This window comes from Chiroxiphia lanceolata, chromosome 8 (genome assembly GCF_009829145.1).
Source record: "Chiroxiphia lanceolata isolate bChiLan1 chromosome 8, bChiLan1.pri, whole genome shotgun sequence".
Lineage (NCBI taxonomy): Eukaryota > Metazoa > Chordata > Aves > Passeriformes > Pipridae > Chiroxiphia > Chiroxiphia lanceolata.
Window position 1 is genome coordinate 35,449,253 of NC_045644.1, and position 27,620 is coordinate 35,476,872.

General features: G+C 42.2%; 1 protein-coding gene across 19 annotated transcripts in view; it reads left to right on the forward strand.

The window, feature by feature from the left end:
• Positions 1-27,620, forward strand: part of PCDH15 (protocadherin related 15) — a 696,943-nt gene that overhangs the window by 146,657 nt on the left and 522,666 nt on the right. The window contains exon 4 of one of the 19 annotated variants that reach the window (XM_032694772.1): positions 10,981-11,051. The exons of 17 other annotated variants lie outside the window; for them this stretch is intronic. The gene's annotated coding sequence lies outside the window, so the exon portion shown is untranslated. Of the gene's footprint in view, positions 1-10,980; positions 11,052-17,628; positions 17,650-27,620 lie in introns of those variants that run through there. One more of the 19 variants, XM_032694773.1, reaches the window with a different exon arrangement.

The window sequence follows — 27,620 nt, forward strand, 5'->3', positions numbered from 1 at the left end:
AAAGGGTTTTTTAAGAGATCATCTCTTGATGAGCTGGTGCTCTAGTGCCTTCATTTCAGAGGAGTGCTTCTGTCTGTTTGTGCTTCACCAGAGTGAAAGCAGGTTACTGGCTAATTGGAGAGCTCTTGCACAGCTAGAACATTTGGGAGTAGGTTTTATTATGATTTATTTGTAGGTCGAAGACTTACTGACATCTGCCACACCACAAGGAGAAAAAAATCAGCAGTTGCATGTGTTGACCTTTGAGACTGGTTTTATTATTAACATCTGCCCTCATTTTGGTGGTACTTAGCTGGGTGGATGAGCCAGTGGCTCTTTTCCTCATTCATGGAATCCCAGAATCCCAGAATGGTTTGGGTTGGAAGGGACCTTAAAGCCCATCTCGTTTCACCTCCTGCCATGGGCAGGGACACCTTCCACTAGCCCAGGTTGCTCCAAGCCCCATCCAACCTGGCCTTGGACACTTCCAGGGATCAGGGGCAGCCACAGCTTCTGTGGGCAACAATTCCCTCTGCCTCAGTACAGGGACAGGATTATTTCCGTGTTCTACAGCACCAAGGGGGCTTAACTAAATCAATATGAACAGGAATCATTTAGGAACAAGCTCATGTTTTCTGCCATGGCAGGACTTTGTCTTGTCATGCCTCGTGGTTTCTCATGTTGTGTCCAGCGAGAGGAACCTCAGGCAGCAGAACTGCTGAGCAGCTTCATGTCCTCTCAGCAACTTCATCCATCCCTGCTGCCCAAAGAGTTTTATCTCTGGGGTGGTTCTTTCTTGTTGCTTTGTAGAGCTGAGAAAAAAAAAAAGAAAAAAACCCCAAAATCCCAAACCCCCCAAACCAACCAAACAAAAAAAAATATATATATCAAAAAAACTTCCCAAGCAACAACAACAAAACAAACAAACACCCCCCCCAAACTAACCAACCAAACAAAAACCCCTGTACTTTTTCCTGCCTTTTTCTTGGATTTACTTCTTTGTTTACAACACATCTGTAGTTTCATTTACTGATCACTTCCTTAGTGGCCCCTTCTGAACATGAATTTAAACACAACAGAGCCAGAGGAATACAATTACATGAGTGAATTTTCTGTATGTCCTGAATAAATTAGGGGAAGAAACTTGACTTTGCTTGCCAGCATGTTCTGTGGAAACGGCTTAAACCCACTTAGATCACTGGTGGGAATTACACTGAAATGGAATTAACAGAAAGGATTTTATATTAAAAATCTTGAAGCCTGTCAGCCAACCATCATCTTTTTATTCTCCCTCCTCTTCCCATCATCTGAATGTTGTTATTGCCAAGTTGTTGCCAGTGAGGGATTGTTAGGAGCAATTCACCATCAAATTGTCACTTGGCTAATTGCAACCATCAGCCAACCCTCAGATTGATGGCTGGAGTGGTCTGCACTCAGGAGAACATAATTCCTTGGGGGCCCTTGCATGGCAACGGCTGGAATTTGGTGTAGGTGGGTTGTCACTTTATTTTTTTTTGGATTTCCTTTGTCACAGTGTGTATGAATCACATCTGTTTTAGCAAGGTTGATTCTCAGGTGTTTGGAAAATGCTGGTGTTCTGGTGCAAAGTGGTTGCTTGGACTGGGCACCCACAAGTGAAATGGAGTCACCCAAGATGTACATTATCTACTTCAAAGTGTGTGGCATCGAGGAAATGTATTTTAACATGTTTTCATTGACTGATGAGTTCACTGACTGAATTGCATTGACTGATTTGGGGGCATAAAGCAAAAGAGAGGATAAACTTCACTAGCTGAATTTATTTTTTCTACAACCAGAGTAATTTGTTTTCTCAGCTTGATGACACCTCAATTTTCTGAATACAGTCACGGTCCCTTGGTTAAAATGAGCTCTGACAGAGGACAGCAGACCTTAATTGCAGTTGCACAGCAGCTGTGGGTCAGTATAAAGGTGTGGTGTCTTCCCTTTGCTGTTCCCTCTGAAAGTTAACTTCTAAAGGAAACTGCAAAGTTCTGTCTGGGATTATATTAAAAATATTGACAGGCTTTTCTGTATCCACTATATCCTTTTTCTATATCCACATTTCATGAGGTTTAAAGAATGTATCTCATTTTAAGGAATCATCTATGGCAGTGTGCAGGCATGTGACTCCCAGGAATGGTTAGGAATTTCCTTGGGCTGTCAGGTTATATTGTTACAAAGAATAATCTCCTTTTTTGCACTTTTGAAGAAAAATACCAGCTTTTTTGGCAAGCTGCTACTCTGCCTTTTTGGTTTTTCCTGAAAAATATGTTACATATTTTTTGGGCTGCTGCTGTTCTTTTCATCTTCCAGGAAAGTTTTATTTAGTGTTGTTTACATGCACAAAAAATGTATTTGGAAATAATGGTTTTCCATGATTATGGGGAAAGAAAATGTTTAATTTCAATAGCGTAGCCAACTAGTAGAACAGTTTAAACACAGTAGAGAGGAGAGGAAGATAAAGACTTGCTACACAAAGGCTGTCCCTATTGGTGAATCCAAAGGAGACGGATGGGATGTCAGTTTTTATTGACATTCAGTAAGATTAATTTATAATTTTATTAGATTGATTTCAGGTTACTTTGGTGATCTTTTATGGGGCATCCTCTGTTTAGCTGAAAATTAAAGGTGTTGGAAAATGGAGCATCTCCTGTGTTAACACGAGGAATTTATGGCAGGCATGTTAGGTCATTTCTGGGAGGCTTTTGGAAGTGGTGTCCAATGCCTGCAGAGGTCAGGGTCTATCTGAGCACTGTGCCAGACAGCAGTGACAGAGACACAAAGACAGACTTTAAGCAGAATTGTCTCATTAAAGGAGAAATGCAGTGATAGTTCATTCTCCATGAGCGGCCTCAACCTTCACATTGTCTTTGTCTGCTGGTCCTGAAAATTGCTTTTGTGTGTTTGATCTGAAAAGTGTTCTTTGCAGGAGCCCTGGATTGCTTTAGACAGAAAATATTAGGGTGGTGAATTTTATACTTTTACTTGCAATCCACTTTGTACCCCACTAGTACATATTGGCATTTAATCTGAGTCTGTCCTGCCTGGGCTGTGTGACCTGGTTTGCCAGAAGCAGATGGAGGGATCAGAACTTGAGCTGCAAAGCCTCAAAGTGATGTCCATGAGCATCCCAGTCCCTTTCATGGTTAATCACTTTACTCTTAACCTTTAAAATGTCCCTTTTGACTATGACAGTCATCTGCACGGTGCATAAATAGATTACTGAAAGGCTTCAGTGTCTGTAGACCCTATGGCTTTCGGTTTGAAGACTAATGGTATTTATCTGCAAATATTTTTAACTGTACAAAATGAGGAAGATATGAAAGAAAATGAAGCTGCACTTTGTGATACAAAGGGGCTGTGTGTCTCAAGAGACTATAAAGCAGTGTAATCCTTAATTTAGATTCTGTGGTACCCAGGTGAATAAAGTCATACGATGCAAACTTCATGACATTTCAGTAAATGAATTATTTAACTGCTGATTGATTTTTATAATCCTTCTTGCATTTTATTTGATTTTTTTTCCTCTTTTGTCAGTGTGCAAGTCACTTTAAACAAATGGTTCTCCTTCAGTGTCAAACGGGAACACTTCTCAAAGGAAAGGCTAGGGAAAACAGGAGGTGGTGCTGGAATATGAAGGGCCCTTAGACAACTGCATTGTTGTATTCCATTGGCATTTTGGTTTGGCTTTTGTGGCAACCAGTGAAGTGTAATTTACTTCTTCAAGCACATTGTGAAAATGAGCCTCATGGAACAGGTCTTCAGCCCCCCAGTGAAGGGGTAGAGGAGATGGCCAAGGCTCTTCCCACCTGAGAACAGACACAGGTTAGATAAGAAAGTCCAGGTAGGAATTTTTTTTTTCCATAAGAAGAGTGATTAAACAGTTGAAAAAGGACCTAGACAAGCTGAAGAAACTCTGTCCTTGGGGATTTTCAAGCCTAACTGGGAAAGGCTCTGAGCAACCTGTTCAGGTTGAACTGCACTGAGCAGCAGGTTGGGCTCTGGATGGTCATTAAGACACAAAGAAAAGGATTAATTCAGTTCAAGATTTCTTCTGGGCAGTGCATTAGTCAGAACATTGGCATTATGCACAGGTAACAGGTGGGTGTTTTGTGTCTGCTAAATGACAGTTTCCTTCTAAATATTTGTGCTAGATTGAAATGCCTCTCTCAGTGTAGAGCATGGAGTGGGCAGTGGGATTGCAGAGTGCTGTGTGTGTCTGGTACACTGGTATCAATCCCTGCAGATAGTGCTCCCCCTAACACAGGTTGGTTGGTGACCAGGGTCTCAAGTACTACAAAGTGTTTCTAACAATTCAAGATTCTAAGGTCAAGTAACTGTAAAAAAAATTCTGTACCCTTCCTCAATATTTTAAAATTCAGTCTTGGTGATGGCATGAGAACCTTCATCTCGCTTCTCATTTGGGCTAAACTGACATAACATCTGTTTGTCACAGCTGAGGATCTGGCCCTGCATTGCCTAAAGTGGCCCGACAAGAGCAGCAGGCGCTGGAACAGAAAATTAGACATCATATTGTTCTCAGGCAGTGATGGAGAACGAGCAAATGGTCAACACAGACTCTTGAATTCCCAAGCTTTTCTTGAGAGTGCATTATAGAGCCTTAGAGAACCACAGAGACTTGTTAAACATCCCTTTCTGGAAGGAAAACATTCCTGACAGATAAAACCAGAGCTTTTCCTTGCCCTTTAGTGAGAGCGAGATAAGGTTTATATATATAAAATTGAAAGAATGCTTTCAACCATAGTACAGCACAAAAACTTCTGGAAGTTCTGAAATGACTGAGGAATAAAATGAGTTTATTGTGTTTCCCTTTTCTGAAATAGCCTCTCCACTACCAGGTTCCTGTAGCAGAAACAAAATTAGTTGCTACAGTTCTGTACAGCCAAGTGTTGAACACACATATCGTGTGTGGCACAGCAATTAAAGCGTTGCTGGTGCTGGTGTTTGCCTGCCCCAAATAAATAATCAGTTACGGTACTTATGTGTAACTGGTGACCAGGAAATGTGGAAAACTCCAGGTTGTTGGTGATCAGAGAGTCATTAAGGTTGGAAAAGCCCTCCCAGCCCATGGAGTCTCCTCTGTGCCCAATGCCCACCTTGTCCCCCAGCCCAGAGCACTGAGTGCCACATGCAGTCATTCCTTGGACACCTCCAGGAATGGGGACTCCACCACCTCCCTGGGCAGCCCCTGCCAAGGCCTGACCACCCTTTCCAGGGAGAAATTCCTCCTCCTGTCCAACCTGAACCTCCCCTGGCACAGCTGGAGGCCGTTCCCTCTCCTCCTGTCCCTTGTTCCCTGGCAGCAGAGCCCGACCCCCCCGGCTCCCCCTCTCCTGTCAGGGAGTTTTCTGCAGGCAACCTCGAAGGTTTGGAAGGGGTCTGAGCTGGAGTGAAGTATCAGCTGCAGTGAAACAAAAATGTTTTTTCCATACAGTGAATTTTCCATTCAAATTCAGAATCCTTTTCAGTAGGGTGATATGCTTCAAAGTTTTTCTAATGGAAAGATAATTGGAATGGAAGAACTGCTTCAAGATTAAATGAGTTCCTTTATCCTGGTGTGTGAATAGTGTTGGGTCAGCAGCTTGCTATCAGATTTGGGGGCTTAAATTTTGGTAAAAAGATGCAAATGCATTTTTAGCATGTAATCTATAGTTACGATAAATTTTGTCACTTGGCATAGATTTATTCATGTAAAACAGAATGCAGATAGGCAGGCCTGTACAAATGTTGACAAAGTTTAAGCGGAGATCTTTCAATTTATTTTTCTATTTTCTTTTATGTTTATGTTGGCATTTCACCCATCTGTAAATAGAAAATCTTTCATTTCGAAAGTTGTTTCCAACTTAGATTAACTGCCCATGAAATTTATAAATTAGAGTTCTGTGAATAACTTTTTTTTTTTAACCATGTTCCACATACTCCTTATATTTTGCACTTTTTTGTTCATTAAATTGAAAGATGACTGTAGGGACCAATACAAATAAGATGGGAACAGTTATTCATTAGCTTGCATTAGTTCTACTGCACATTGCTTTTCTTCCCTACTCAATTCTTCCCTCGATTTACTTAAACCTTATGGGGAGGAAAGAATGTGCCAGACTGGAGCAGGGCACTTTTTAAGGGATTCTTAAAGAAAAAGAGCCATATACCAAGTTCACTTTTTTGGTTTCTGAATCTTTTTCTTGCCTGTATTTCTTCTTAGCTCTTCACAGTCACCTTCAGATATCCTTACTAATTGAAAAGGTAATTCCTGAGGTAAAGTAGCAGGTTAAGACTTCTGTTTCTCTGCCCTAACAATCCTTCTTTTCACTGATTTATTTTAATATGAAAATAAGAAGTGTGAATGGCAAGAGAACTGTCTGAGTGCCCTGCAGAAGTTACTGCCCCAGAGGCTCAGAAGTGTTATTCCTGCGCTGATTTTATTTTCAGTTTACTTCAGCTGGAGCTTGTGGAAAGGATACAGCACTTGCAGGAAGTACTTTATAAATTGGTGTGAGGATAGCAAAGTAAAGTACAGTGAAGAATTTTTTCCTGATATCCAACCTGAGCCCCCTGTGGTGCAACTTGAGGCCATTTCCTCTTGTCCTCTCCCTTTTAACTTGGGAGGGGAGACTGACCCCACCTGGCTACAACAGCCTTTCAAGCAGCTGCAAAGAGCAATAAGGTCTCCCCTGAGCCCCTTTTTCTGCAGGTGTCAATGAGACTAACATCTTTAAGATGTTAATTTGAATAAAAAGGGATTTTTTTTTTTCTGTGAACTCGCTTGTTTTTACAGTTCTCACATGACATCTCCTTCAGGCATATTTTAGGTTAGTGTTTATTTTGCTGGCTCAAATGTGAAGGTATAGTAGAGAGAGATGCACAGAGATTCAATCTGTTTCTCTTTTTAAAAATCCAAGTGCTAAAAAGAAAAGCAGTGAGTACTGACCTGGTGTATGTGGTACATGTTTTGCAGCAGGACCATCCAGTTGTATGGAATAATGTCACTGTGATTCCACTTCCTAAACCTGGTTCCTGGGATAGCTGCAGGTGCTGTCTAAGGAGAACTTAATGTATTCCAGAAAGGGGAGTTCATGGCAGTGTGCACTCTGCTTATTTGGTCTTTTTGCTACCTCAGAAAAGCACTGCATAAGTACATTTCTTTTGAAATGTTTGCAAGGTTATTGTAACTGGAAAGTTAAAATATAGAGTATTACCTTTGAATGTGCAAGAGGTGTAAAGCACTGGCCTTAGTGCCATAAATATACAATGAGAAAATACCTGTTTTTTATGTTCCGTGACAGCACTGCAATAAAACATCCTCCTGTAATGAGCGAGGAACAAGTTTCATAGAGCTGAACTTTAAAACAAACTTTATTGTGCTGGAGCTGCTGTTATTTTCTAGAGTGAACTACATTGTGAGGAATCCAATCTCTTTCCCACCTTTTGTGAATTAATATTGTGGGTCATTTTAATTCTTACATAATTTTTGTACTTGTATCTGCTTAGGAGCCAAATGGGATGAAAGTATGATTCATTAGTGCTCTCAAGTATGAGAATCAAAAGCTGCTCAGAATTTAAATTGGAGCCCGCTAAGTATTACACATAATTAATCTCATGTGAATGCCAGAAACTAAGGAGTTTCAATGTGTTAATTATACATAAAACATCTTTCAGTAAATGTCAGGTGACCCAGATGTTGCTGCATCCTGAGCAATCTCAGGACAGAAAGACCAGAAAATTGTAGAGGAAATTTTCACTTCAGTACTAAGAGATGAGAGATGTTCTTTGATCCTGCTTTTCCTAAAAGGTGCAAACATTATATGTTTTCTGGAGTCTCAGAGTCCTGTGTATTGTACTGTGCCTGTGTCTGATGGCAGTTGTCCTCACTGCAGCTCCAGAAGTGCCAGTGGAATGGAATGACTTTCTGCCTCACTACCTGAGCCAAACACTTCAGTCTATCATTTTGGGAGCTGCTGAGTTTGGCATTTCTTGGTCGTTTTGTTTGGGGTTACGTGGGCTCAGGTGCTTTTGCATCCAGTTCACATAATTCCCTTGACTTCCAAGCTGCAGGAATATACTTTCTCCTGGAGACATTGCTGCAAATTCAGCAGAAAAAATTGCTCCCTGTGAGGGTGGGAAGGCCCTGGCACAGGTTGCCCAGGGAAGCCGTGGCTGCCCCTGGATGCCTGGAAGTGTCCAAGGCCAGGTTGGACGGGGCTTGGAGCAACCTGGGCTAGTGGGAGGTGTCCCTGCCCATGGCAGGAGGTGGGATAAGGTGAGCTTTAAGGTCCCTCCCAACCCAAACCATTCTATGATTCTGTAAATGAGCTCTCTTAACCTCAGCGTAGTTTTCCATCGCCTCCTAAGGGCTTGTCTCCTGAGGACATCCTTGGGGAACCAGCCTGTTGTGTTCAAGAAAGGAGATTTACTGCAAGATGACTGGTTAGCTCTTGCTTTGAGCAGCCTTGGGCGAGGCAGTGCTGTGAGGCTGAGGGGGCAGGAGAGGGTACAAGGACAAGGAGGAAGCCTGTGTGGGAGGTTTTAACCCTGAGCTTGAAGGCTGTGGAGCCTGGAGGTCCACTGTCGTCTCAGAACAACACGCTTTGCAAAGCTTTGAAAAAGTATAAGAAAAAAATCGTTACTTTCTTTATATCCTTCAGGCAGTAAAATTCAATTTTGTTTCTGCTGTTGAGAGTATTATGCCCGAGCTGGAAAAAAACTTTGTTTGTTCTAAAATGAAAATGATCAGAGCTTACAGAGGTTCTTCACTTGACTTTTTAAAGACTGTGTGTTTTACAACCCTCTTGAGTAAAAAAGAACATCTGTGAAAGTAAAGGTGCAAGCAATGATCTGCTTGCAGTATATTCACAATTACAAGGTGAGGAAACTCGTGGAGTCAGTGACTGCATTGAAACTCTTGAAAATGCAATTCACTCCTCAGAAACAGCGTTTAATTTTAACCTTTTCCTGCTGCAGAGGTTTGCAGGAGGCTGTAAATATCATGTGGAGTTGCTAACGAATGAGACATGATGATCCTGAGAGAATGGATTTTAATCCTCAAAAAAACCCACCAAAACTTTGGGTATTTGACATCCAAAGGTATTTTACGTGGATTATTTTGTAATGTAACATGTTTACCTCAGAAGTCGTATGTGTTTATATAAAATAAACATTATTGCAGTTCTAAGCTACATTTATACAATTAGTATGTCTCATGATGCTGGAGAAAATTTAGAAAAAAATATCACTGACTATTCTTGTTTGTACAGAAAAGCATTTCATGATGTGAAGCAAGAACTCCAGGGAATGAAACAGCTTCCCCCTTAGGCTCCCACATTGACCCTCACATTGCCAAGACAAGGAGCAGTAAAACTGCTCCACAAGGTCCCTGCTGAGACCAGGAAAGAGCCAGAAACATTTGGCAGAAAATGAAATCCAGATTTTTGCATCTGCCTACTGCCCTTGCCAAGCTATGCCACGTGAAGGCTGGAAATTGCCTTTAGGTGTTGAAGTTTTTTAATGTTTTTAATAAAAAAAGTTGAACATCTTAGATTTTTTTTTTTTTTTAGAAAAAGAAATTACACCATTGCAGAAAGAATCAATATCAAGCTAACCCTTAAAATTATAGAGGTCACGGTGCAGTTTAATTTTAAATTCTAGTGCCATGTGGGGGAAAAGCTTATTTCTCCAGTTTTGGGCATAGTGGGATCCTTCTGGGATGGTGCAGAGAGTGAGGAAAGAAGAATCGAGTGCTGAAGTTGGATTTAAGTTGAAGCTGAAGTACTTCTAGATTTAATATCCCTCAGTACCTTCAAGGTGGTATTAAATATGATTTTGGAGAGGTTAGAAAGGAATAAGCAAGTCCTGTGTGCAAAGAGTCCTTTTCCCGAAGCAGAAATTTTAAGACTTTGTGTTAAATTTCTCACACTCTTGTTCCATATCTTTAATTTTTTTTCCTTAATCACCCACCTCTCCCTGTGGCTGATGACGTGTTCCTGAGCAAGATGGAACTTCTCTGTGCTCCTCTGCAGCTGCTCCTGCAACACCCACGTTTTCACCCCAGGTGTGTTGAGGTTTAGGCACCCCAGAGAGCTCTGGTTCCACCCATCACATGATAGAATGATTTATCTCCTCTTATGACAATCCCAAAATCTACAGCCCTCACTCACACAGTAATTCTTGGCACTGTTGCTTTTGTTAATGCAGACACTGCTCTAAGGGAATCCTTCCTCCGTAGGAATTTGTCCCAATTTTTTCCTCACATACTGTGTCACACTAGGAAGTTTTTCAGTTCAGAATTAAAAGCAGAAGTTGTGAAATTCAAGGACTTTATTTGTTAACAACAAAAGTGCAGTTATTAAAATAGCTGCCAGCAACAATGTATCATATCTGTTTTGTGGTACTGAATTTATTTAATACAGTAACATGCAGAAATTAGATCTTAATAGATTCATTAAAAAAGGCAAACAACAACAAAAGTGTGGATATGGCACTGGAGGACGAGCTTCAGTGGTGAACATGGTGGTTGTGCTGGGTTGACCTTGGTTGGACTTGATGATCTTAAAGGTCTTTTCCAGCCTTAATGATTCTGTGACTCTATAATGGCTTTGTGGACACAAAGGCATTTTCTAGTGCAGTGTACATCCATATTTTCAGTTCACATATCTTCACATATATGCTTCCCATAGTCCTGTTTCACATTCCCTTTCCAAGCAGTCCACAAATGTCCATGTGTTTTCAGGAAGGGTTGGAGATGTTGCAATTGTTCTGAAAGCAGCGACTGTTGGTTAAGAACAGGTAAATAAAATGTTGCTCATAGAGTACTTGTAGTTATTACAGCATTTTTCCCTAAGCAGAAGTTAAATTTATTCTTTAGAAGCAAAATATAAACTTAAAAGCAAACAAAAAAACCCTAATCAAGACACCCAGAAGGTTTATGTTTTTTATTTGACTCTGTTACATTTTGCTCTGCTGCAGCATTCTCTGGAGACATAATACTCCTGTTCCTTGAGAATGGCACATGGATTTTAGGGCTACAGCTACCTCGAGTAAGTTTTGTTCCCTCCTTTTGCTCTGCTGAATATTCAGAGGAAGTGTAAAGGTCTGTACATGGAATTTTTTACCCTAATGGTGTTTGCTGCTGCTGAAGGTCTGTCAGTGCACGTGTGACTGGGAGCTGTTGCTGCTGTGGCACAGAAATAGGTGTTACGTTAATTGACTGGTTCTCTGCTTCCACAACTTCATGAGAGGGTTGGGAACAAATGCTGCCTCCCCCTGTGCTGCCTCTTAAAACTGGTTGCAATAACTGTAAGTGAGGAGCTGAGTCAATACTTATTTTCTTTTTCCTTGAGCTGTACCCTTATGGAGCTCTTTACTTTGAATAAATCACCCAATAAAGCAAGGAAATTTCCATAATCCTTCTCCTGCCCCCCCAAACAAAAGGAAAAGGTAGGATTACTCTGCATCTTCTCATTAAAAAAACAACCAAACATGCCAGCACTGCTGCCTTGATGGAAATTTAGGAGGCAGATAGGGTTTTTGTGGCACTGGTCTAGACATGGCTGGATTTTGCAGCAACCAAGGTTTTGTACAGTCCTAAAATACCCTTAGCAGTTTCTGATGGGGTACATGAGCTTTAGAAGAGTCCAAGCAGCATGAGAAAGGAATTTATAGATTATGAAATCTAACTAAAGAAAAATAATCAGCAGCATAGAGAGAAAAAGAAAAGGACTGAAAATGGGTGGGTGAGGGGGGAACAAAGATGCTGCTAAAGGAAAGTCCTGCAATTACTTTCTGAAACTGAAGTGATGCATGGGGAAATTCTTTTAAAAAGTGCTTGTCCCTTATAGTGTGGGTGTTTTTTGTTTAGTTTTTCAAAATATTAATAGATTAGACATGTTTGTTTCCATCCTGATTTTTGCACTGCAGTGTTTGATTTGGATGTTCTACTTTACTCTGACCCTAATTAGTGTCTCCAAGATTCACCCTTCTTCAGTCTTTACAATTCTAAATTAATTGGGCCAGATTCTGAGTTTAGCTTAGCTTGGCTGGATGTCCATGAGGTGTGGCTTGAATTGCTCCATGGCCATCACACAAACCAATACTGTTGCACTAATAATAGAGGAGTCATTTTATCACTGGTGGGGTTTTACGTACTTTCTACCAAGTGAGCCTCTTGCTTTTCATGGTCTCTTCCTTTTGACATAATTTAAGGTTTTCTCGAAGCCAATGTATATTCAATCTAGTAAAAGGGCTCTTTTTTTCTTTCTGTATTCTGCCCTGCCAGGGTGTGTGTGCCTTTTGTGGATTTACAGCAATAAACCTTCTCTTGTGTTTGTGTCCTGTTATCTGAATGGAGCTGTGTCACAGGGAAAGCTCTCGAGGCCAACTCCCTGTGTTCTCTGGATAATGAAATGTTTTGCATTTACTTGCCTGTGTGAGTACAGCCCAGGAATTCTTTCAGCTTGATTCTTTAGGGAAGAAGTGCAGGAAACAAAGGGGTGTGCAGCCTCATTTTTCTAGCATTTGGTAACTCTCTGTTCCCATGAATGTATAACTTGGCTGCTGGGAATAACGGCATTCCTACCAAAAGCAGGGAAATACAAACAGATTGATTTGCTGGGAGTGCAGGTCATTATCAAATGGAAGGATTGAGTGTGAATCCACAGTAGAGGCTATTATACTCAATGGCAGCTGCTGCTTCTCTGCTGACTGATTAGAAGTCTTTAATATCATAGAATCTCATAATGCTTTGGTTTGGAAGGGACCTTGAAGTTCATCCCGTCCCACCCCCTGCCGTGGGCAGGGACACCTTCCACTAGCCCAGGTTGCTCCAAGCCCCGTCCAACCTGGCCTTGGACACTTCCAGGGATCCAGAGGCAGCCACAGCTTCTCTGGGCAACCTGTGCCAGGGCCTCCCCACCCTCCCAGGGAACAATTTCTTCCCACTATCCCATCTAACCCTACCCTGCTTCATCCTAAGGCCGTTAAGGTCATTTGCTGCACTGCAGTTTGTGAGTGTTGGCACCGCTGCACATCTGGCCAACCCAGGTGGGCTGTGTCAAGCCCCTCATGGCTTTTCACAGTGTTGTCCTTAGTTTCTGTTATCGGTAGATTCTGTTCCAGCACGAGGCCCTCAGACTGGAGAGGCCATCAGGCATCTGCCCTTCCAGCAAGCTGTGCCGGATAATCCTCCTGCACGTTAATCAGGATGATCTTAAATTGAGCAGGTCATTTTGTTCCTGTGTTCCCTGCAGCGAGGCTGCTCTGAACATCCTGCCTCAAACTGCTTGTGGCTCTTTTAGACACATTTATAATGCTGCCCAGAAGCTCTGTTTTGCTTAGCTCAGTTTATGTTTGCCCTTTGCACAGTTGGTGTGTATAGAGAGTAGCAATACAGTCTCTTGGCCTTCATTTTATCAGATTTAAGAAGTTAAGCCCATCCTGCCTTGTTTTGTTAAACATTCTCTAGGCACTTACCCCTCCCTGACTTTGTATACTTCTCTTCACCCCCTGTGCACTCCAAAAAGATTAATTTCAAGTACAGAGACCAGACAAGAGGTCATACTGAAGATAAGAACTCACATGTTACTCCTCAGGATCTCAGCGGTCCTCTGGCTCTACCTGAAACCAGGCAAATGGACTTTGCAAAATGAAATAGAAAAGCTGAGGACTAAGCAAAGAATTTTGTGGCTCACACGTAAGGAATTTGGGAAACTGAGGCATTAAATTCTAAAATCACATACACAGTTGGTGTGTCTTGGTGTGAGTGTGAAGTAACATATGAGTATTTCTGACATCTGAGATATGATTCAATATTTTTTCTTTTAAAAAATAAAGCACCATATTTAAGTGTTGAGCAAGATCCAGAGCCAGCTGAAGCTGTTCTGGTCAGGTTTTACTTTATCTCCAAAATAATTTGATCATATAGACGATTAAATTAAATTTGGGGTTGTGTGATTTTTTTTCAATCAGTGGTAAATTTTCTGTGATCTGATGTTTCTAGGCTAGGCAATCACCTGCTAAGTTTTCAGCAGACATTTGAAATGTACCAAGACAAGACTCACTTCCTTAATCTCCCGATGTCACCGAGTTTTCAACTTTCCTCTGGCACAATAAGCATTCAAACATCCTACAAGAATGTAGGATTCTGACATTTTGTGGATGCTTCTGCAGATGATATTATTCAGTCTGTCTTCTTGTCTGTCACTGCAAGCGCTTCAGACAGCAAATGCTTCCGAGCTCAGTACAGCATTTCTTTCCTTGGCTTTGCCAGAAAAGATGCTACTGCTGCTCCATGGAACTGGCTCCAGGGTTGTGGTGAGCCTTGGAGCTCCATGTGCGTGGTCTGGGTTGGAATTTAACTTTCTGCTGGGCTCTCTTGAGGCATGCTTTGAACTGGTGCACTTCTGCCTGCTGTATATTATCATGGAATCCTAGAATGGTTTGGCTTGGAAGGGACCTTAAAGCCCATCTCATTCCACCCCCTGCCATGGGCAGAGAGACCTTCCACCAGCCCAGGTTGCTCCAAGCGCCGTCCAACCTGGCCTTGGACACTTCCAGGGATGGGGAATCCACTGTGCCACATCCTGAAAGTGACCACATAGGGAAGAATTTCTTCCCAATATCCAGGGTAACCCTGCCCTCTGGCAGTGGGAAGCCATCTCCCCTTGTTCTGTCACTATCTGCCTGTAAAAAACATCTCTCTCCTGTCTTTTTCTAGGTCCCCAAAATCAGAGATTTGATCATTAATGTAGCATTTCTCCAGTGCCTGTGGTATAAATCACATGTTGTAACCCAAAATATATTTTGCAGCTTTTTTTTTTTTAGTTAGGAGAGTGGAGCCTTCAGGAGGTGTAATGGGTTGGTCAATGTGTAGTCTGCTGTTGTAAAGAGAATTCCATTTTCTCATGTTTATGGCTCAGACTGTGCTGCGCTGCTGCTGCTGAGCACTGCACGAGAGCTCAGGAGGGACTATCTCCTTTAGCAGGGCAGTTTGTTAGTGTTGTACAGTGAATAAAATCTAGAATCCCGCTCTAAAGGACAGGATATATTAGGTTGATCCATAACCTGGTTTTGTCCAACCTGTAAAATTTTTTGAGGAGGAGATCCTGTTGAAAAGGTATTGTGCAGTCATGTGTTATATAACAGAAAACATACCCAAAGGGGCCCAAAACATGTTTTAGAAGGAGCCTTTTTCTGACAGTTCTTCTCAGGGCTTGATATTTTAGCCTAATTTGTGCTTTTGTAAGTCATGTATGTACTCAGAATTAACTTCGCTGTTTTAATATTCATCACTAAATGCATCTAGAGAACTTGGCAGTGGTTTTGTACTTAGTAAAAGTGCAAAGTGGATTAGTAACTTTAGTTCAGTTTCAGTGTTTTAAGTACAGTTTTGTTTTACTTCCTTGTGTCACGTAATTCCAAAACAGTGCACTAGATTTAACACCTTTGATGAAAATAATCCTCGATAAATATTTGTGATTATTGTTTAAATTCTCCACTGGGCTCCAAGGAGAAATTGGCCATCCCGTTCAAGAATTTTTATGCTGGAATTTAAAATCACAGAATCCTAGAATGATTTGGGTTGGAAGGGACTTTAAAGATTATCCAGTCCCACCCCCTGCCGTGGGCAGGGACACCTTCCACTATCCCAGATTGCTCCAAGCCCCATCCAACCTGGCCTTGGACACTTCCAGGGATGGGGCAGCCACAGCTTCTCTGGGCAACCTGTGCCAGGGCCTCCCCACCCTCATAGGGAAGAGTTTATTTCTGACATCTACTCTAAACCCTTGCTATCTGTCTTTATTGCTGAAACATGGTTGCTCAAGCAAATTTTATTTAGCCAGGCTTTACAGGTGGTGCTGTTTTGTGCTTTATGAGCTGTGGGTTGGTACGAAAGTGTAGTCCCAGGGCTGGGATGGATTACCTTTAGAGCAATTTAAGATAATCTGCCTGAATATGGATCTTCTATAGGACCTGGGTCCTGTTTTCCAGAGCTCCTGCATGGCCAGTTATGCCTTATTCTGAACTGGTAGAGATGATTAATGTTTGAATACATTTATATTTAAATGTATTGCTTGGATTTGAATCTGGGTTAAATGGAAACCTTGCCTCGAATAGTGTCTGTGGCAAAGATTCAGTACCTTAAATGGCTTATTATTTTTAACTTGGTGTATAGAAACTTTTCACATATGTTGCTAATTATCACTAAAATCACTAATGACTTTTGCTAAAATACTGTTTCACTTAAATAATTTTCATCTTGTGTTAATTGATGTTCCAAGCTTAGATTTTTTTGAACAGATGCATGTGATTCCCTCTAGAAAACGTCTTTAAAAGGGTTCTCAGCTGTTGTGAGATTTTCATGTGGGTTTTTTTTGGTGTGTGGGTTTTCTGGTTTTGGTTTTTGGGTTTAATTTTCTTGCTCTTCAGCACTTGAGTTGCCTTGATCTGAAAAACTCAAATTACTCAATAAGTGCCAAACCCCTCTTTGAGGAAGGATGTGTATTTTGAATTTTATGTAGTAAGAAGCAACACCAACTGCTTTAGACACCACAGCGTTTCAGACAGTGTGAATGTTGAGGTGCCTTCAAATTTAAGAAGGAAAAGGGTTTCTGAGGGACAGATTGTTTATGTGGTGGAATCTGCTGGTGCTGGACATAGCTCGAGTGCCATTCTGTTTATTAAGGGAGTAGAAAGAAGTTCCTAATCCAGTTTTCAATACTTAGGTGGACTGTAAATAGAACCAAGAGAGCTGCTGTGTGCTCCACACTTTCTGGGTGTAGTTTCAAAAGCAAGTTTCCAGTCACGTGTATGAGAATGGCTTGAACTAAATTATTCCAAGAATTTTCTAATGTTAAAGTCTGTGTTGGCCTCCCTGGTTTTACCCATCTGACAAAAGAGTTTTTTCCCACAAAACTGAAGGTGACCACACTTTCTTTGAGCTTCTGTTTTTATTGTTGCTGTCCCCTTTGCTGGAATGAGCTCTGTTTTATATTTAACTATGCTGCTGGTGACAAAGCATAGGCTGCTCCTACCTCTGCAATTTCTGTCCAAGTTCCCAACTCAGTTTTTTTTCCAGTTGTTATTTTGATACCATTTAGTAGCTCATTATTTCCATAAATTCTCTACTTTGGGTGCCCTGCTGGCACCAGCTGCTGACAGAGGTCCACAAGTGCCCTGATGTGCACAACAGAGGTATTTTGAGTCCTCTCCTCCTGACCTCACCCAGGGAATTACTTTTAGCAGTGGAAAATGCAGGGCTCTCCCCCAACTCCTCCTTTGTTAGCTGAGACAATGCAGCTGCACTCAAATACCTTTTGAGTATGGTATTTTGCATTTCTTCAGTTATGCTGCCAAGTTATAAGGAAAAGATGGTTCTTCACAGCTGAACTGTGGAATTCCAAAGAAAAGCCTTGTCTGTTCTTAAAGGCACAGAAAGGACAACAGCCTCTCTTAGACCTTATTCAAAACAACAGAGAAGAAACTAGGATCTTTTAGGGTGAAACATGCTCTGCAACATAAGTATTAACTGCAACCATTTGGGTTTCTTTTTCCAGAAGTCAGTGTCTGGAATAATGTGTGAAGAACTTGGAAAGTGATTAAGGATGTGCTACTATCTTCATCCTGCTATCAGTCACCATTGTATCGTAAAACATTTTGTCTAATTTAGCATATTAAAAGGCAATATGTTTATTCTGTTTATTGTGAAGAATAGAAAGGAAATGAAAGATCTCTTGAAAGATTTTTGGCCCTTTATAATTTCTCCTTTTTCTGCCAAGAGTTAAAGAAATAATAACAGTAAAGCTGCTGAAATGATATACAGATCTTATCTCAAGCATGACTGTTACACTGGTTTTGGATTAGCAGTATTAGATATGTAGAGACTCGTGGCTGTGTAATCGTTTGGATTATGTCTGTCCTTTGTGGAAACAAAATTGCTCAGTTTAAGTCCAGTTGTGAATAACAGAAGAGTGTGAAATCTTAGTCATCTTTAAGGAGCTGTAGCGCTGATCAGGACTGTGTGTGTGCATCTGCCTCGTTTACTGGGTTAGGGAAGGGCAATCACAGAATCCCAGAATGATTTGGGTTGGAAGGGACCTTACAGCTCATCCCATTTCAGCCCCTGCCATGGGCAGGGACACCTTCCACTAGCCCAGGCTGCTCCAAGCCTCGTCCAGCCTGGCTTTGGACACTTCCAAGGATCCAGGGGCAGCCACAGCTTCTCTGGGCAACCTGGGCCAGGGCCTCCCCACTGTCACAGGGAACAATTCCTTCCCAATATCCCATATATCCCTGCCCTCTGGCAGGGGGAAGCCATTCCCCCTTGTCCTGTCGCTGTCTGTCCAGATAAAAAGTTCCCAGGAGGTGGGAACTTTCCCTGATGGGTAACAGCTGAGTTTCTTGATGATAACAGTGGTGTAAGAATTCACTTTTTAGTGATCACTGGCTTTCATCATTCACTTCCTCTGCTGGAGGAAACGATCCATGTGAGGCAATAAACAGAACTGCTGCTTAGATCTATGAATGTCTATCTAAATTTATACCAGTTATTTTCAGTGATTTAAAGATCTGCTTCAAACATTTTCTGGACCTTCAGGGATCCTTGAGTGTTTGCCTCTAAGTGTTTGAGTTTAGGACCATGTCTGTAATCGTGTCTATAATCTAAAATCATGTTGACCTCTTCCTTCCAGCACTTGTTTTTTGTTTGATCTTTTTAATGTTTATGTTGAAAACTTAGGAAAATCGCTATCTAACTGTTATAATTAAAAATCAGATACTAATTTCAGTCTGCATCATACTGCAAAATTGGCGCCAGAAAGTCCCCTCTAATGATGGGGGAGTGCTTCTGGCATGATTATGTAGCTTCAGGCACAGAGGAAAACCCCTTAATTAGCCTGGAGAAAATAAGTTGCTGTGTCTGAGTCTTTGCAAGGTGTGCTTAATTTGACTACTTGTCTCTGGCTGCAGGTGCCACTAATGCTGAAAAAACCCCAATGTTGTAGAAAATTTTCAGTTTTTTAATAAGAAAGATTAAGAGAAAGACTAAATTATTGCCTTAATTCACTTTTTTTTTCTTGTGTTTTCCTCTTTGATGTTAATATATAAGTATGTTGGTTCACCTTTGAACATCAAAATTGCCTCTTAGCAGTGATGGCTAGGCTTACTTCCCTTCATCTATTCTTAAAATAATTGTAATAGTTATTAATATTATTTGATTGTTAACAGTGGAACACACTGATTTCAGAGATGCTTGTTGGCCTGTCTGATGACTTTTTTTGTTTCAGTACACGTTTCCCAGTAATTTTGTTTATCACCACATCAATGACATTCCTCAGCTCTTGCAATCCTTGAAGATTGGGGCTCTGTTTTCAGAATTCAAACAAATATTACCCTTTTTAGGGTTATTTTTCTCTTTTAAATCAGCGCAGAGCAAGGTAGGAATACTCATCAGTTTAGAGCTTCCTGTCAAGTTTTATACACACTGCTTAAAGCATAAATCAGTTAGAAATTCATCATTCAGAAATCATTGCCACTTAAAGGAATGTATATCCTTTCTATGGGCTAGACATGAAAAGCCCTGAAGGAAAGCAGATGCTTTTGGAAAGGCTTGATTAGATACCCGGGCTTGCAGTGGGAAATGTTTTCTAAAATCAGTTCTATAACAGTGAGTTTTATAAATACCTTCAAACTTCTTGATCATGAACAGTTTCGAGGTAGTCTGATAATTCAGACTTGCTGCTATACCCATTTTTTTATCCCTGTCACTTTTTTTGTACACTAGAGTGATAGTTATTTTTTATGACCATCATGTATATGGCTGTTTATGTTTTGATTGTGTCTGAGCACAGTGAGATAATTGGAGGCTGTTGAGAAGAGCAACTAAAGATGGACATTTCCAGCTTTAAGACATCTCTGGATCCAGCACTTCAAAGGAGTTAAGGGAAATAGGGGAGCTTTGGGACATTCCTTTCCTGGAATACACCACCAACACACCTGCTAAGAATCAAGGGGCTTTTTAGCAACCTGACCAATTTCTGGATCTGCTTCCCAAAACATTTGGGGTAGAGATCCATTGAAGGACCCCACTGTTCACCCGATATTAAGGTGATTCTTGAGCTTTCCAGGTGGGCATCACCCTCTGTGACCAGATCTTGTCCTGATGATCAAACTCCCTTATTACATGGACAGGTCACACTAGGAAAGAGAACAGAAAATCAGTCCTCGGCCACTGGGTCTGTTAGAACCACAGTGAGGTGCAAGAGCGATGAAAAGATCTGAAGAAACATTGGATTTCAGGCAAAAGAATCTTACTTGGTAAGGGATAAAGGTCAGGCACCAGTTCCTGTTGTGATGGTGGCGGGAGCTGCTGATGCACGTGAAGGCTGAGCTGCCACCCAGCAGGACCTGGGTGCAGAGCTGAGTGGAGAGAAACCTCATGAGGTTCAACAAAGGCAAGTGCAGGGTCCTGCTCCTAGGTAGGAATGACCCCCAGTGCCAGCACAGGTTGGGTGTGACCTGCTAGAGACCAGGTCTGTGGAGAAGGACCTGGCAGTGTTGCTGGGTGACACACTGACCATGAGCTGGCCATGTGCCTTGGGGGCAAGGAGGGCAGTGGGATCCTGGGCTGCATGAATGAGGAAGAGCATTGGCAGCAGATCCTGCCCCTCTGCCCAGCCCTGGGCAGGCACATCTGCAGGGCTGGGCCCAGCTCGGGCTCCTCAGCACAGCAGGGCCAGGGAGCTCCTGGAGCGGGGCCAGCGCAGGCTGCGGAGATGCCCAAGGGATGGAGCAGCTCTGGGAGCAGCAAAGGCTGAGGGAGCTGGGGCTGGTTAGTCCAGAGAAAATAAGAGGGGATCTCATCAATTCCTATAAATATCTCAAAGGGGGTGCCGAGAGGATGGAGTCAGACTCTTTTCGTTGGTGCCCTGCAACAGGACGAGGAGCAGTGCCCATAAACTAAAACACAAGTTCCACCTTAACATGAGGAAGAACATTTTTCCATGGAGGTGGCAGAGCACTGAACAGCTGCTCAGGGAGGGTGTGGAATCTCCCTCTCTGGAGACATTCCAAACCCACCTAGGACTGTTCCTGTGTCACCTGCTCCAGGTGAGCCTGCCTTGGCAGGGGGGTTGGACTGGATCATCTCCAGAGGTCCCTTCCAACCCCAGCAATTCTGGGACTCTGTGAATATTTATTGTGCCTGCTGGTACCCTTCTGGTGGGCTGTGTATAATGTAGATCTAGTGCTTTTTTGGCTAATGCTCTACTGCCTCCTGCAGTTTGGGAATCCCTCTTCCAGGTGATTTTCACCTGCTAGGAGCAACAGCATTAATCCTTGCCTGAGCGGGGTGAGCAGGAACTGGAACAATTTCCTCAGGTGATTTCAGTGTGCTCTTGGAAATTGTTTTGGCACCCAAGCATTTTGGGCTCAGGACACTGGAAATTATTCCTAAAGCCACCTCCCATCAAGGACAAGCTTCACCAGCAGCTTTATTTAGAGAAGGGGCTCGTTCTCCAGTTTGCAGGGTGGGAAGTAGAAGCAGCAGCATCCTGGGTCATCTCTGCACCCTCGGGGCTGACAGGTCCTGCTTTCAGCATTGTGTAATTACTGTTTGGGAGTTGAATTACTTAGTGTTCTGTATTTCATACCCAGTGAAGGGATGAATTTTATTTACTGCCTCAAGAGCTGGTTATTTCATGTGTGAATAGGCATATATCCATGGAGAGAGCTTTTCAGTTACTGCCCTTGTGCTACCAAGATTTGTTTCTTCTATCCAAGGAATCGATTATCTTTCTTGAGTAGGGAAAGCCATATAAGCTGTGCTTGAAGAATGTAAAAAGTTTTGGGTTTTGTTTTGTTTTTTTTTAATTTCTAATCTCATGTGCCATGAAAACGATTTTATTATAAAATGCCACATTGCCTTATCCCCTCTTACAATTTCACTCCTCACAGGCCATTCTGAGTCCCGTGTTCTTCACAAATCTGGGAACAATGGGAGAAAGGAGTCTACTGGGATTTAGTCCTTCAGTGATTTGTAAAATCTCTCACAGTCACATTAGTTTAAGTAGACGCTACAAAAAAGTTAAAAGAAGCTCTGTACTGAACTCTGTGATGTTGATCTGGGTAAAGCACTGGGTTTAATTCCTAATCTATTTTATTTCCTACAGGGCTTTAATGTTATTATTTGTGGCTAGAAAGACATGGTTGACCTAGAATAGACATATTTTAATCTCATTAAGAAAAAGTTTCAGTATTTATGATCTTGCATTAATTGGGTGATTAGTTTAGTTTTAAACACTGACTTAGGTGACTTTACATTAGTGAACAATGGCAAGAGAGCTAAAGGAAGGAAAGACAATCCTGAGGTCCCCACACTACCTGCAGTGTAAGTTCTCAGAATGTTAATTTTATTATGCAACTAAAATTAACAACTATAAAAAATACACCAAATTTCTTTGGATCCTTTTTTTTGCCCTAGTTAGTTAATGAAGCTTTGTTTTTAGTTTGAAACTGTTTTTTAAATTCATCATTAGTGTAGTTGTATTTTGGTGAATTTTGGTTTTGCTTTGTTTGGTTGGTTTTTTTGTGGTTGCTTGGTTTTTGTCACCATGAAAGAAACCTCTTTCTTAAAAAATAATAAGGAGAAACCATTTTAATAAGATGGCTTTTGTTGTGAATCTTATTATATGTATTCAGTAGGATGACTTTTACCTTTTTGTTTTGTTTTATCAGCAGGGCAGATTTTTTTTATTTTTGTTTTGTTTTTGTTTTAGTTTTTGAAAACACAGCTATGTCTGTTGAAAACAAATTAGAGTTGAAGGTCAGAGTGTCAGTTCTGTTGTTGTTATGAGACGTTTTTAAGAGCTGAATCTCAGCTGCATTTAGAATCACAATAAGCAAAATTTAGTTGGAGGAGCCAAGTCAAGGTGCTGGTTAAATTTCCAGGTTGCCCTGTGTGGGGTCAGAAGGGGGTCTTGATGATCCTCATGAGTCCCTGGCAACCCTGGATTCTGTGATTCTGGAATGAAATTTTACAACTGTTGCCAAAACAATCAAACAATTTAATTGGCTTCAAATTCACTTTAGGGTTTTGTTTTTTACTTTGAATCACAGTACACTGAAAATCAAACCTGTCATTCAAGATGAGAATGCAGCATTTCAAAGATTTCCATACCATGGAGATTTAACTTTCACCTGTTATGAGGATGATATCTGGGCAGCTGCATAAATTTTTGGATGTTAAAGAGACTGCTCACCCTTGTACAACCCTGAGGCTTTCTCTGAGCATTAGAAGACAATGAGCAGCCCATGTGGGCCTCAGCCTCCCTCCTGCTGTCATAAACACAGGTTAGTCATTGACTCTTTGATGTTTAAAGAAGATATCCAAGAAAAATCACTCAGCTGGAACGTGGGGGAATGGTGTTGTGTTGTCTCTATTAGTGCATGAAATCAGATATTGAAAAATCTGTCTGGTTTCCATAACTTTGGGTTTGGAATTAAATTGCTACAGCTTATTTATGTGCAGAAATAAGGTCAGTAGATCATCAGGGGGCTGGAAGATTGTGTTTGACTTTCTCTGTTTGATCTCTGAATGCCTTTGCTTCAGCTGGAACCACCCTTCTCCTTTTCTTGTGTAGACAATACTTGTTCCTTCCTCCTCTGTTAAGAATAACTGTGAACAAATTGGAAAATCTAAGCTGTGCTAAAAATAAATTAAAGATTTTAAAGAAATCTTGGCTAATCAATATAATGTAGTTAAGTATGTAATTACTGAAAACTAGATCTGGTGAGCCTTTATAGGTTTTGGAACTGGAGTGGCAATTGAAAATGAATAGTTTTGGATTACAGAGCGTTTTCATGTCATTTCTTCCATGGTCTGTTTTTCCAAAAGTAATTCTGCACATTTGACTCTACATTTTACCCAGATTTGCAGAGTATCAACCTGCTTATGTCTTGGGATGATGGTAGATGGAAAGCATTCCTTCTTACATCTCCAAGCATGTACCCAGGCACCTTACAAGAGAAAAAATAAAGCTCTCCAGGAACCATGAAGTCTGGGCTGTCACAGTCACAGCTTGCTCTGCTCTTATATTTTGACTATTCATAATATGGAAGGGATCTTCAAGATCATCTCGTTCCACCCCCTGCCATGGGCAGGGACACCTTCCACTATCCCAGGTTGCTCCAAGCCCCCTCCAACCTGGCCTTGGACACTTCCAGGGATCCAGGGGCAGCCACAGCTTCTCTGGGCAACCTGTACCAGGGCCTCCCCACCCTCACAGCCAACAATTCCTTCCCAATATCCAGTCTAACCCTGCCCTCTGGCAGTGGGAAGCCATTCCCCCTTGTCCTGCCACTCCAGGCCCTTGGAAATAGTCTCTCTCCATCTTTCTCATCAGGTCCTTCAGGCCCTGGAAGGCCAACATTCAGTCATCCCAAAGCTTCTCCTCTGCAGGCTGAACAATCCCAACTCTCCCAGCCTTTCCTCCCAGCAGAGCTGCTCCAGCCCTCTGATCCTCTTGGGGCCTCCTCTGGACTATCTGGATCCAACAGGTCATAGTGTTGTGCTGCTGGAAAGCCTGGTTTTACTGCCATTAGTGATGGCAAAATAAGAAAAAATGCCATGGTACTGCACCAATTTTAGACTTGATATTTATTTAACTTTTTTTTTAATTATGTTTGTAACAGAAATTAAAAGTATTACATTAAAATTAGAGATGAGCAGGTGAACTGTTATGCCAGTTATGAAATATCTAAAAATATCTTCGGGCATAATAAGCAACTTCATTATATTAATGCAAAATATTTTCCTATCATTAAAAATTAAAGAACAATCCAAATGTCATTTTAGCTCCTGGAAAGAAAATAAAAATCTTAATTTTTTTACAGTTATTCCTTTGTTTTTAGATTAAATGTTGCCTACACAGCATCTTCAGAGCATTTCACTGATCTCAGATAAAACACTGTACAGAAAATATCATCAAGCTTGAAAGGAAATAGCCGTTTGAATTACTTTTTGTCCCCTCCCTCTGCACTTAATATTAAATTATTTTATTAATTGTCAGAAACAACTACAAAGTAGTGCTGCACAACTTCTGCTAATTTGAATTTCCTCAGAAACTGCATTGTTGTTTTCACTTGAAAAAACCCAAACTCTGCTTGCTAGAAATAGTGATGAGCTGCACAGATTAGAGTGATTGTCATGGGAACGTTTTATAATTCATTGAAAGTGTATCATAATCTTGCTGTAGCTCAGTTTCCTTGTGTGGACTGTGAATCTAATTTCTAAAGCTGTGCCTGTGCAGTGGTTATAGGACAGGCTTTTTGTGATTTAAATGTACAATGCATTTTCAGTTTATTGTGCATGTCCAGTGGGTCAGGGGCTTGACTTGGGGGCAGGTAGCCTGAGCTTTAGAGGTGTGGTTTTCATATTATAATGAGCTAAGGACACAATTTTAGCTCAAGTAAAACATATAGTACATTGCCAAACATGGTGTCACATGTCTATTTCAAGGTCTCTGTTGCTGTTCTCTTTTTACTTGTTTCAAAACTATTATCACAGAGTCACAGACTGGTTTTAGTTGGAAGGGATCTTAATGATCATCTCGTTCCACCCCCTGCCATGGGCAGGGACACCTTCCACCAGCCCAGGTTGCTCCAAGCCCCGTCCAACCTGGCCTTGGACACTTCCAGGGATCCAGGGGCAGCCACAGCTTCTCTGGGCAACCTGTGTCAGAGCCTCCCCACCCTCACAGGGAACAGTCCCTTCCCAATATCCCATCTAACCATGTTCTCTGGCAGCGGGAAGCCATTCCCCATTGTCCTGCTACTACAGGTCCTTCTGAATAGTCTCTCTCCCCGCTTCTTGTCATCCCCTTCAGGCCCTGGAAGGCCACAATTAAGTCACCCCAAAGCTTCTCCTCTCCAGGCTGAACAATCCCAACTCTCCCAGCCTTTCCTCCCAGTAGAGCTGCTCCAGCCCTCGGATCCTCTTGGGGCCTCCTCTGGACTGGCTCCAGCAGCTCCATGTCCTTGCTGTGCTGTTCCCAGGGCTGGAGCAGCTCTGCAGGGGGGTCTCCCCTGAGGGGCAGAGGGGCAGAATCCCCCCCTGCCCTGCTGCCCACGCTGGGGGATCAGCCCAGGGCACGGGAGGTTTCTGGGCCGGGGCAGGTCCAGCCTCTGCCCCACCAGCACCCCCAGGGCCTTCTGCCAGGGCTGCTCCATCTGCTCATCCCCAGCCTGGATTGATCCCAGGGGTTCTCCTGACCCAGGGGCAGCACCAGCACTTGGCCTTGTTAAACCTCCTGCGATTCCCAGGGACCTCTGCTCGAGCTTGTCCAGGTCCCCCTGGATGGCCCCGTCCTTCAGGTGTGTCACTGCACCCCCAGCTCAGAGCCACCTGCAAACCTGCTCGGGGGCATTATAACCTTGGTGTTTCCTGCTCTCTGGAGTTTTTATGGTATTTATTTGTTTGCTGTGATTGACTGTGACAGATCTTTTCCCTAAGCCATTCCTGTTCCATCACCCGTGTAAACAGGTGCTAGTTGCTGAGGCAGGGCAGGCTGTGCTGTGGGTGCCTCGCTGTGCACTGGGGCAGAGCTGTTCTGCCTGGGGAGAACAGAGAGCTGCAGGGAAGGAGCTGCGAGGGGCATTGCAAAGTGATCCACAACCCAAAGCTTTCCAGGCAAAATTCAAGTTTCTTTTCCAGCATTCCCTGAAGGGGAGCCTGGTTGGGGGGATGCCCAAACAGCAGCAAAGGGACAGAAGGGGCTGCCAGGGCAGGTTGGGGCTGTCTCTGCTGGGGACGGATCGAGGACCCTAAGGAGGCAGAGGGGGGGTCAGGGGTGTGTGAGGAGCTGCTGCAGATGGAGTTTTGGCTGCCCCACACCCCTGGGGACATGAGGCACCCGTGGGTGTGAAGGGATAGCTGGGAACCTGCTGTGTGATGCCAAGCTTGGGCTGACAGAGATTTGCATGAAGTGGGAATTGGTTTGAATGGCCCCCTCAAACTGCATCTGTTTCACCTGTTTAATACCCTTAAAGGATGTCATTTCAAATTAAATGTGGGAGCCTCATGTTACCTATTGCTTTTGGTTTGTTGCAGGTGTGTATCTGACTTACATGTTTATATACTTATTTAATGTTTACACCAAAGCAAAAGAAACTTTGCTTCTTTTTCCTTACACAGGCACTACTCAGCCTCTTTATAAATGCAGCCATTACACTTCAGGGGCGAGAGTATGAGAGTACCAGAACATTCCTACTCTGTCATATCCCTGGTTTTCCTTTAAAACTGCAGCCTAAGAAAAGCTAAATGATTGGGGTTGTGTGTGAATAAATAGATTCTTTAACCCTGGAAATCCTAATATCATTAATTCCCAGTGTCAGTGAGCTTTAGTCCCGTACCTGCTTGTTTTGTGTGTGTGCTTTGCCTAATTCAAACTGTCCCAGTTACCACAATATTAAATATTGTCTATGTGCTTATGAATGTATAAAATAGTGGAAGAAATAGAATTATGACAGTGATACATGGATGTATTTTGGAAATCGTATACAAGCACAAGTAACCATCAATCTAGTCATGCAACAGTTTTTAGATTTATTGAGCCTAT